Raw genomic sequence first — 12,331 nt, 5'->3', positions numbered from 1 at the left:
GGCTCATGGTGACTTCCTGGGACACATGGCGATCCTCACATTGGCTGCAGGTTTCTAGTTAACCTGTTAATGCAACTTTTGTAGAAGATTCATGTACTTGACATTTACTGAGCTTCTAACGTGGGCCAGGCATAATCCAAGTGGAAAATACAGATAAAAAGATGTTAAGACATAACAATAAGTATGTGATTACATGATAAATATTAAATATTAAAATGTGATTTAACATATTTAACAAATATTGCTCGAACACTATTTGCTACTCAGCAGGTTGGGTAATTCTGCAAGAAGTTTTCCTGTTTATATAGGTAGCATCAAATTTTCCTCAGTTTAATTATGATACATTTGCTTTGTAATTTGATAGATAATTATTGATTGCTTGCTTCACATTTAATAACTTATGTGCTCTTTTACTTAAAAGAAACACACAGTAAGTCAAAAAGCAAGCTTATAATCCAGCAGGAACACTTTATAAATTGAGGGATGGGTCATAAAGAACTCAGACCTTTGTTATTTCAAATATGAGGCTATGTCACAAGAATATCATAAAAAGAAAGACTTGAAGAAAAATAATTGAAAATCCATATGTGTAAAACTTGATTCATTAAGTCTCCTCAATAAAATTTTGCAATAGTATTTTCATTCATTTAATTTTGAGATTGTTAGTAAGGTATTCACCCACATAATAAAATGTTGAAGCAAGTGTATGCTGTTTTCGTAAATGGACAGATAAAAGGAGTGGTGTAGAAAGTCCACAGCATTAATAAATAGAACTGATTATATATAAACATATAGGATATTATACAAGAGACAGGTTATATCACTGGAGATTTCAGTGGTTAATTAGAAAATAATATAGGAAACATTTTCTATTTGGAAAAAAATAAGGTTGGGTCCCTGCCACATATGTCGCCAAATAAATTTCAGATGTATTAAAATTTCAAATGTCATAAAATTATGCCATATATGTACTAGAAGATAATAAGAACTATTTTGAAATAAAATCATTAATTTGGCCATTATTTTTGAAGGTCTATCACTTGATAGGGAGAAAGCCAAGTGCTTTTGAAGGCAACTGAAGGCCTACTTAGGTTTAATACTAGATGCAAAATAATAGATAAAACATCATACATTAGCCAAATAAAATTTTAGTAATAGTCTCCATAAATAAATGTAAATAGCAAACTGGGAAAATCTGCAAATTAATAAACAGAATGCCTATAGCTTAAAATATGTATTTCCCTGCTAATAAATAAGAAGCTGAATACCACAATATTAAGGCCTTTAATTGGATAATTTATATCCGTTTAATATTCTGCACTTTTCACAGCCTTGTATAGTATTTTGTAGATTAACTCACCCAAGTAATAGATGCTTATTGTATAATGGTGTTCTTAGTAAGTTGATTTCTTTATATCTGAATATATATGGCTTCTTAGAAAACCTAAAATATTATTGTTCATTTCCAGAATATTTTACTTACTTTCTTATAAATTAAATGATTATATGCTATGACAACTGGAATATTAGTTTAGTTTCTATGAAGAATTTTTAAAAATCATCCAATCAGGTAATTTGCATACTCTTGAGGACCATAGGGGTTCAGTATCAACTGTGGAGAAGGGTAGAACCAGGACAATGGAAGCGGAAAGATAGAGAAATATTGGCTGTGACCACCTTTGCTTCTAACAAAGCAGTTCTGCTTTATGTGTTTAACATGTAAGTTTTCCTTATAATACTTCATGTAGAGAGAGGATTACAATACTATGAGTAGTAGCAATGCCAGTAGTAGCAGCAGTAGTAATGCATAAGCCTAGTGTGAAAGGCTAAAAAATGCTCCCTTCTCCCAATATCGTGTATTAATCTCTGAAATTTGTAAATGTTGCCTCATTTGGAAAATGTTTCTTTGAAGATGTGATTAAGTAAAGGATATGGAGATGGGGAGATTATCCTGGTAGAGCCTACATGCCATCACATGTATCCTTATAAAACAGAGAGGTAGAAGGAGGCTTGACTCAGGGAAGGTCATGTGAAGATGGAGCAGAGAGATGTGAAGATGCTGATCTTGAAGACTGGAGTGATACAGGCACAACACAAGGAGTGCCAACAACCTCCAGAAGCTGGAAGAGGCCAAGAACAGATTCCCCACTTCCAGAGGGCGTGCCTCCTGCTGACACCTTGAGATACTGATTTGGGAATTCTGGTCTTCAGAACCATAAATGATACATTTCTGTTCTTTTAAACCAAAGTGATTTTAGTAATTTGTTACAGCGGCCTCAGGAAACTAATACAACATAAACCACCAGTTTACTCCAACTCTGCTCAATTTTAAAATGGGAAGTTGAAGTCCAATTAAATTAGAGAATCTGTCAGGGGCATAAAATCAACTAATTAGTATTAAAATTGCAGTGCATTTCAAGTCTTGTGTCTTTGGAGTTTTTGTCTAATATATATTTTTTATTTTGCTGTGATTTTATTATATATATATGCATACATAAAATAAATTGAATAATTTATTATATATAAAATAAATTGAATATACATTTAATATATAAAATAAATTGAATATATATTTTATATATATAAATTGAGCATAATATTGAGTATATATAGATATATAACATACATTGAATACATATATTTCAATAGTGGGGTACAAGTGGTTTTTGTTTACGTGGATGAATTGTATAGCAATGAATTCTGAGATTTTGATGCATCTGTAATATTTACATTATGCTCATTACATTGTGAGTATTATTAGCAAGGATACTAGTAAGTAATATCATTAGTAAACTGTGCTGAAATGATTGAAGGTTACTTTTCACCAAACAAGGAAATTTTTCCCTATTTCTTTTTGAAAGGAAATCATTATTTTTCCCACCTTTTCGCTTTAACTTTACTCAAATATATAAATTAAATAAGCACTGGTGACTCAAATATAAGGAAATTAACAGAGCTTTGAGTTCATGGAACTCGCAGTTGTAATGGAGTAATTGACAATTAAACCTTTAAATGACAAAGTTATTTGCTATGAATGTATGAATGCAGAACTGTAGGAGATCACTACTGGAGTACATATTAACTGTGCCTGAGAAAGGGCCCCAGAGATGGTGAAAGAAATACGAGAGAGAGAGAGAGAGACAGAGAGAGAGAGAGAGAGAGAGAGAGAGAGAGAGAAAGAGAGAGAGGCAGAGAGTTTCCTAACCACTCATGAAAATTCAAGGAAGGTTTCTCAGAGTAGTGACTTAAGCTGACACTGGAAAGATTAAACAAAGCAATGGGACTACGGAGAGAGCAGCATGTTTGTAGAACTTATCTTTAAGCAGCAAGGTCATGAATTGAAGAGTTGGCTATCAATATTGAAGCAGAATAGGGCTGACTGTGTACACAGTGTACACAGAAAAGAAGACAGCAGGGCTTCGTATTTCGTGAGCCAATTAAGCTAGTTACAGTTTTTTCACAAGATATGTGTTGAAGGTGTGGGCTGCAGGCCAAAATTAGCCTGAACCCAGGCACAAGAAATGATCAGATCCTTTTAGAAATTAACAGAAGAGGCGGGGTGCAGTGGCTCACACCTGTAATCCCAGCATTTGGGAGACCGAGGTGGGCAGATCACATGAGGCCAGGAGTTCAAGAGCAACCTGGGCAACATGGCGAAACCCTGTCTCTACTAAAAATACAAAAACTAGCCGGGCATGGTGGTCCACCTGTAAGTCCACCTACTTGGAAGCTGAGGCAGGAGAATCGTTTGAATATAGGAGGTGGAGGTTGCAGTGAGCCAAGATAGCGCCACTCCACTCCACCCTGGGTAACAGAGCGAGACTCCATAGAATGGAAGGGAAGGGAAGGGACGGGAAGGGAAGGGGAAGGGGAAGGGGAAGGGAAGGGAAGGGAAGGGAAGGGAGACTAATTCAGTTCTTACAACAGATGGTAACTGCAAATGAAAGAAAAATATTCTTTGTAGGTGACAAATTACTGTGCTTACATTGTCTTTTTTTTTTCTTTTCTCTGTTTCTTTTTTTTTTTCTTTTGCTGAAGACTAGGTTTCTGGCAGACCAAAAAGTGTTGGATGACCCCCCTCTCGCTACTCACTACAGAGATAGTGACTTCTCTAAATTCAGCATTTTTGTAAAATAAATAAATAAAAAAAATAAGTGATATTTACACAAAGAGAAATTATAGTTACTTGTACCATCTTTAAATATCACTTCAAACTTTAAATATCACTTTAAACATCCACTGTTTTGAAATAGTGATTGCAGTATATTTTCTGCCCATCCTGATAATACTTTATTTCATTGAACCAGAGCCAGCACATACAGTAAATATGCATCACTTTTATCTGTACTCTTGAGGATTCTGCTTTGTATTGTTAGTGAAAATAAAGCTGAAAAGGAATAATAAATTGTTTAAGGAGTCAAGTGCAATGACTCAGGCAAGTGCATGTAACACTGTTTTAGAAAATAACAAATCAGCATCCTCTCTTATAATCTTTGAACGTGTCTTGGAACAAATAATTCTGCAGGAGTCTGTAGATTTTTATTCTCATTTTCAAAAGGATGTGACTCTTAACTCATTCCTTATTAATATATAATTTCAGAGTGTGCTGCCTTTGAAACACAATCTGTTTATTTTTAAAAGTAGCATCCTGTTTGGAACTTCTAAAATTAAATCGTGATAGGTTATAACTGTTAATATTTTAGATTTTTAAAAATAGAGATTAATGTAAAAATGTAAATGCTGTTCCTCAGCTAAATTTGAGATCATCTGCATAGATGTCATAATGGAAGACAGTTATGGATGTATGGATGGGGAAGCCTACCGAGAAAATATATCATAAGTCAGTAACAGGGTGTATAATAGCCCTCAGGGATTCCTAAAAGGTACTGTCCAATAGAAAACAGCCAGCATAATGTGACTGAGAAGTTACAGAGTTGGGAAGAAACCAGGACAGTTTCACATCTTCTATGCAAAGGGAAGACTGCCTCAAAAGGGAAGTAGCAGTCAGCAATATGGATTGTTGATAAGGGATGAAGCAAGGGAGGTGTGAAAAATGTTTTCAGTTTCCTAACATGGCCAGGGAGATGAAGGGGAAATAATAAGATCAAGGAAGATATTCTAAACATGTTAAAACCTCTTTACATCAAAAAAATTATGAATATGCCTATAAACATTGTCCAAAAATATGCACTGGCAACATAGTATAAAATATACATAAATCTTTGGCAAATATTTAAAAACTCAGACAATTTGGCTGTGTGGGAAAGGTGGACAGGGGATTCTAAGTGGAAAAGGTAGTAAAATTTGAGAAAAAAATTATGTTTAAAGACTGATTGAAAGACTCCGGGGACAGGAAGAGTTTGCAAAAGAAAAGTAAAGAAATAGTTGGCAGGTAAAGCCCCTGAGAAGGAATAATGGGTGGTCATGCAGCAACACAGGCACTGGCCTGAGGCACCAGGAGCTGCTCCTGCCTTGAAGCATCAGGGAAGACGAAAAAGACAGTAGTAATTTGGACAAGTTTTGAAGGGAGTCTTTGTGATAGGATTTCTATTTTTTTATATTTTAGGAAGCACAGCTATTTGCAGGGCTTTGTGGAAACTGGTGATTATTAGCTAATGGTTCAGCCAGTCTGCTTTTTCCTTTTTTTATTATTAATTTTTATTTGTATTTTAAGTGCCGTGGTACCTGTGCAGGATGTGCAGGTTTGTTACAGAGGTAAACATGTGCCAAGGCAGTTTGCCTCACCTATCAACCTGCCACCTACATATTAAGCCCTGCGTGCAATAACTATTCTTCTCAATGTGTTCCTTCTCCCCACTGTACCCCTTACAGGCCCCTAATGTGTGTTGTTCCCCTCCCTGTGTCCATGTGTTCTCATTGTTCAGCTCCCACTTTGAGTGAGAACATGTAGTGTTTAGTTTTCTGATCTTACTTTAGTTTGCTGAGGATAATGGCTTCCAGCTCCATCCACATCCCTCCAAAGGACATGATCTCATTCTTTGCTGTGGCTGCATAGTATTCCATGGTGTATGTGTACCACATTTTCTTTATCCAGTCTATCACTGATGGGGATTTGAGTTGATTCCATGTCTTTGCTATTGTCAATAATGCTGCAATTAACATATGTGTGCATATATCTTTGTAATAGAATGAGAATCTGCTTCTTTCATAACCATACTCAACAATCCTCAGCTTCCGGGGAACACCCCTGGCTAAATTTGGCTCCATCTGAGTTCATTTTATTTGGTTTCATTCAGAGCTATGGATTTTTGTCCAGGCAAGTGTGATGAAAAAGATAGAGGCATAAAGCAATTTGAGACATTGGCAAGCATGTTCTTGAAATGATGCTCCTAGAAACTTAATCCATGTATGATTAGCATAGAAGAATAGGCCTATCTCCTGGGAATTTAGTCACTGGTGTCAGTGACTGAAAGTCTCCAAAAAAGTGAATGCAGTCATAGGGCTGGCATTGAACACGTGAGCTGGAAGAAAGGAGGTTGAGATGGTGATTTTTATAGGTTCATCAGTTTGAGGTGATGACAGGTTCAAGATCTGACTCTAAGGGTGGGTTGCTGTGGAGATATGAATGATGATAAAGTAATTAATAATAATAACAATAAAGTTTGTTGAGAGCCTATGAGGATCCAGACTCATTTTTGGAACATTTTATCTACTTCTTTCTTTCTTTTTTTTTCGTTTTGAGATGAAGTTTCTCTCCTGTCTCCCAGGCTGGAGTGCAATGGTGCTTTCTTGGCTATCTTGGCTCACTGCAACCTCTGCCTCCTGGGTTCCAGTGATTCTCCTGCCTCAGCCTCCCTAGTAGCTGGGATTACAGGTGCCTGCCACCATGCCTGGCTAATTTTTGTGTTTTTAGTAGAGACAAGGTTTCACTATGTTGGCCAGGCTGGTCTCAAACTCCTGACCTCAAGTGATCCACCCCCCTCGGCCTCCCAAAGTGCTGGGATTACAGCCGTGAGCCACCATGCCTAGCCCTACTTATTTATTTCTCTCAACAATCTTAAATTCAGAAATTATAATTATCCTTGTTTCATGTATGAGAAAATCAAGACACAGACAGTTTAGTAACTTTCCTTGGGGGTTGTGAATGAAGCTTTCTGGTTCAGAAATGGGAAAGCAGGTAGACTACACAGTCCATAACTTTTGCTCAAACATGTGTTGTCTCTCTAAAATGCCTGTTATAGTGTAGGTCTTACATATAGATACTGAAGTCGTCCAGGATGTTGATGTTTAGGGTAGAAGAGAAGACTATAATCAAAGTGCTCAACTTTGCAATAAATGAGAGAAAGTGATAGAAAGTCAGATGACAATCAGCAGAAAGGCAAGAGATGGCCGAGGTGCATGGCATGAGCTGCATTAGGCAAATATGACTAAAAGAATAATCTGGAACATCTGGAAGAGACTGTGACTATAAGAGGAACACATCCTCAACACCTGGCATATATATATTCTTATCCTCATATCCTTGCTATATATCTATATCTATATATAGAGAGATATATCTACCTGTGTGTGTGTGTGTATATGTGTGTGTGTGTGTGTGTAGAGAGAGAGAGAGAGAGCAAGATTTGAGATCATTCCAAGAAAAAAATGAAAGATCACATCTCATTTAAAACAAAAGGTAGAATAGACACAAATTAGGTTGGAGATACAGAAGATGTGTGTGTTAGGAAGAAAGTGATCCAGATAGCTCTGAGGAAGAAATTGAGAGATGAGTGAAGGAAAAGGTTTGGGTAAATGGGTAAAATGCAGGAAACATAATGTGTTATGAGAGAGGATTTTTTTTTTAATTATTATACTTTAAGTTCTAGGGTACATATACATAACATGCAGGTTTGTTACATATGTATACTTGTGCCATGTTGGTGTGCTGCACCCATCAACTCGTCAGCACACATCAATTTGTCATTTACATCAGGCATAACTCCGAATGCAATCCCTCCCCCCTCCCTCCTCTCCATAATAGGCCCCAGTGTGTGATGTTCCCTTCCTGAGTCCAAGTGATCTCATTGTTCAGTTCCCACCTATGAGTGAGAATATGCGGTGTTTGGTTTTCTGTTCTTGCGATAGTTTGCTGAGAATGATGGTTTCCAGCTGCATCCATGTCCCTACAAAGGACACAAACTCATCCTTTTTTATGGCTGCATAGTATTCCATGGTGTATATGTGCCACATTTTCTTAATCCAGTCTGTCACTGATGGACATTTGGGTTGATTCCAAGTCTTTGCTATCCCAAGTGCAGCAGTGAACATACATGTGCATGTGTCTTTATAGCAGCATGATTTATAATCCTTTGGGTATATACCCAGTAATGGGATGGCTGGGTCTTATGGTACTTCTAGTTCCAGATCCTTGAGGAATCGCCATACTGTTTTCCATAATGGTTGAACTAGTTTACAATCCCACCAACAGTGTAAAAGCATTCCTATTTCTCCACATCCTCTCCAGCACCTGTTGTTCACTGACTTTTTAATGATTGCCATCCTAACTGGTGTGAGATGGTATCTCATTGTGGTTTTGATTTGCATTTCTCTGATGGCCAGTGATGACGAGCATTTTTTCATGTGTCTGTTGGCTGTATGAATGTCTTCTTTTGTGAAATGTCTGTTCATATCCCTTGCCCACTTTTTGATGGGGTTGTTTTTTCTTGTAAATTTGTTTGAGTTCTTTGTAGGTTCTGGATATTAGCCCTTTGTCAGATGAGTAGATTGCAAAAATTTTCTCCCATTCTGTAGGTTGCCTGTTCACTCTGCTGGTAGTTTCTTTTACTGTGCAGAAGCTCTTTAGTTTAATGAGATCCCATTTGTCAATTTTGGCTTTTGTTGCTGTTGCTTTTGGTGTTTTAGACATGAAGTCCTTGCCCATGCCTATGTCCTGAATGGTATTCCCTAGGTTTTCTTCTAGGGTTTTTATGGTATTAGGTCTAACATTTAAGTCTCTAATCCATCTTGAATTAATTTTTGTATAAGGAGTAAGGAAAGGATCCAGTTTCAGCTTTCTACTTATGGCTAGCCAATTTTCCCAGCATCATTTATTCAATAGGGAACCTTTTCCCTATTTCTTGTTTTTCTCAGGTTTGTCAAAGATCAGATGTCTGTAGATGTGTGGTGTTATTTCTGAGGACTCTGTTCTGTTCCATTGATCTATATCTCTGTTTTGGTACCAGTACCATGCTGTTTTGGTTACTGTAGCCTTGTAGTGTAGGTTGAAGTCAGGTTGTGTGATGCCTCCAGCTTTGTTCTTTTGACTTAGGATTGTCTTGGCAATGCGGGCTCTTTTTTGGTTCCATATGAACTTTAAAGCAGTTTTTTCCAATTCTGTGAAAAAACTCATTGGTAGCTTGATGGAGATGGTATTTAATCTATAAATAACCTTGGACAGTCGGGCCATTTTCATGATATTGATTCTTCCTATCCATGAGCATGGTATGTTCTTCCATTTGTTTGTGTCCTCTTTTATTTCACTGAGCAGTGGTTTGTAGTTCTCCTTGAAGAGGTCCTTTACATCCCTTGTAAGCTGGATTCCTAGGTATTTTATTCTCTTTGAAGCAATTGTGAATGGAATTTCATTCATGATTTGGCTCTCTGTCTGTTACTGGTGTATAAGAATGCTTGTGATTTTCGCACATTAATTTTGTATCCCGAGACTTTGCTGAAGTTTCTTATCAGCTTAAGGAGATTTTGGGCTGAGATGATGGGGTTTTCTAAATATACAATCATGTCATCTGCAAATAGGGACAGTTTGACTTCTTCTTTTCCTAACTGAATACCCTTGATTTCTTTCTCTTGCCTGATTGCCCTAGCCAGAACTTCCAACACTATGTTGAATAGGAGTGGTGAGAGAGGGCATCCCTGTCTTGTGCCAGTTTTCAAAGGGAATTTTTCCAGTTTTTGCCCATTCAGTATGATATTGGCTGTGGGTTTGTCATAAATAGCTCTTATGATTTTGAGATACATTCCATCAATACTGAATTTATTGAGAGTTTTTAGCATGAAGGGCTGTTGAATTTTGTCAAAGGCCTTTTCTGCATCTATTGAGATAATCATGTGGTTTTTGTCTTTGGTTCTGTTTATATGCTGGATTACGTTTATTGATTTGCGTATGTTGAACCAGCCTTGCATCCCAGAGATGAAGCCCACTTGATCATGGTGGATAAGCTTGTTGATGTGCTGCTGGATTCGGTTTGCCAGTATTTTATTGAGGATTTTTGCATCGATGTTCATCAGGGATATTGGTCTAAAATTCTCTTTTTTTGTTGCGTCTCTGCCAGGTTTTGGTATCTGGATGATGTTGGCCTCATAAAATGAGTTAGGGAGGATTCCCTCTTCTCCTATTGATTGGAATAGTTTCAGAAGGAATGGTACCAGTTCCTCCTTGTACCTCTGGTAGAATTCAGCTGTGAATCCATCTGGTCTTGGACTTTTTTTGGTTGGTAGGTTATTAATTATTGCCTCAATTTCAGCGCCTGCTATTGGTCTATTCAGGGATTCAACTTCTTCCTTGTTTAGTCTTGGGAGAGTGTAAGTTTACAGGAAATTATCCATTTCTTCTAGATTTTCTAGTTTATTTGTGTAAAGGTGTTTATAGTATTCTCTGATGGTGGTTTGTATTTCTGTGGGGTCGGTGGTGATATCCCCTTTATCATTTTTTATTTCATCTGTTTGATTCTTCTCTCTTTTCTTCTTTATTAGTCTTGCTAGCAGTCTATCAATTTTGTTGATCTTTTCAAAAAACCAACTCCTGGATTCTTTGATTTTTTGGAGGGTTTTTTGTGTCTCTATCTCCTTCAGTTCTGCTCTGATCTTAGTTATTTCTTGCCTTCTGCTAGCTTTTGAATGTGTTTGCTCTTGCTTCTCTAGTTCTTTTAATTGTGATGTTAAGAGTGTCAATTTTAGATCTTTCCTGCTTTCTCTTGTGGGCATTTAGTCCTATACATTTCCCTCTACACACTGCTTTAAATGTGTCCCAGAGATTCTTGTATATTGTATCTTTGTTCCCATTGGTTTCAAAGGACATCTTTATTTCTGCCTTCATTTTGCTATGTACCCAGTAGTCATTCAGGAGCAGGTTGTTCAGTTTCCATGTAGTTGAGCGGTTTTGATTGAGTTTCTTAGTCCTGAGTTCTAGTTTGATTGCACTGTGGTCTGAGAGTTTGTTATAATTTCTGTTCTTGTACATTTGCTGAGGAGTGCTTTACTTCCAACTATGTGGTCAATTTTGCGTTAAGTGCGATGTGGTGCTGAGAAGAATGTATATTCTGTTGATTTGGGGTGGAGAATTCTATAGATGTCTATTAGGTCCGCTTGGTGCAGAGGAGAGAGGATGTTGAACAAGAAGATTGAAGGCTAAGGTTGGTTATTCTCTGTGGAGTGATCAATGAAAACAGACCTCAACTTTCCCTTTGAAGAGAGTGAGTACTGGTTTTAAAAACAAAAGGACTTAGGTCACATTGCCAGAAGGCAGTCTCAGAAGTTGCAGACCTCTGACTTGATTGGTAGAGACTGTCTGGAGCACCTTGTTGATAAAATTCTAAGGTTATATTCTAACTCAGCAGGAAGGATCAGTGATTGGGTAGATGGATCTACCAGGGACACAAAAAGAGAGAGTGGAGAACATGTAGTTGTGCTTGCTAACTTAGATTCAGAATTTATCTGGCAGTCACACCTTCCATAGAAGTAGCCATTTAAATAATAAAATATTTAACAAAGAACCTATTTATCCCATGATTTCCTAAAGAAATGTCTCTATAAAAGGTATTTCACCAAGATATTGTCTTTAAAATAAGATGTATAAGTTCGGGTCACAGTAGAGAATAGATAGCACAAACGAGATATATTAAAGCACCAAATGACATGTAACAGGAGGGAGTATTAACACTACTATAATTGAAGGTGCAAGGCATTGAAAAATGTTACCAAGATCTTGAGAATCTGACTGCATGACTCTAGCTGTAGCAACAGAAAAAAATAAAATGGCTGATAAAATAGTGTCCCAACAAGAAGAAAGCTGTAGAATAAACACCCTGATCTTTCTCTACCACAGTCCTCCCAATTCTGGCTAATGCATTCCTTTGGAAGCTAGAGAGCATGGGACCCTGCTAAGGTCATGCATCAATGGCAGCCTCCTGGAGCAAAGGCATAAGGTACAGAAGGATCTGGAAGGGCTAACCATTAAAATTTTCCCCAAGAAAGATGATGTCATCACACTCAGGGCTTCCACACATGGTTGTGTCCGTTGTGAAGTGCACAACCCCAAGAGGCACCATCCACATAGGCAGCAGTATTGTATATCCATTCTGCCTGTCTTGCAGGT

Source organism: Chlorocebus sabaeus, chromosome 7 (genome assembly GCF_047675955.1).
Source record: "Chlorocebus sabaeus isolate Y175 chromosome 7, mChlSab1.0.hap1, whole genome shotgun sequence".
Taxonomy (NCBI): domain Eukaryota; kingdom Metazoa; phylum Chordata; class Mammalia; order Primates; family Cercopithecidae; genus Chlorocebus; species Chlorocebus sabaeus.
Note: the sequence above shows the minus strand (reverse complement) of the source record.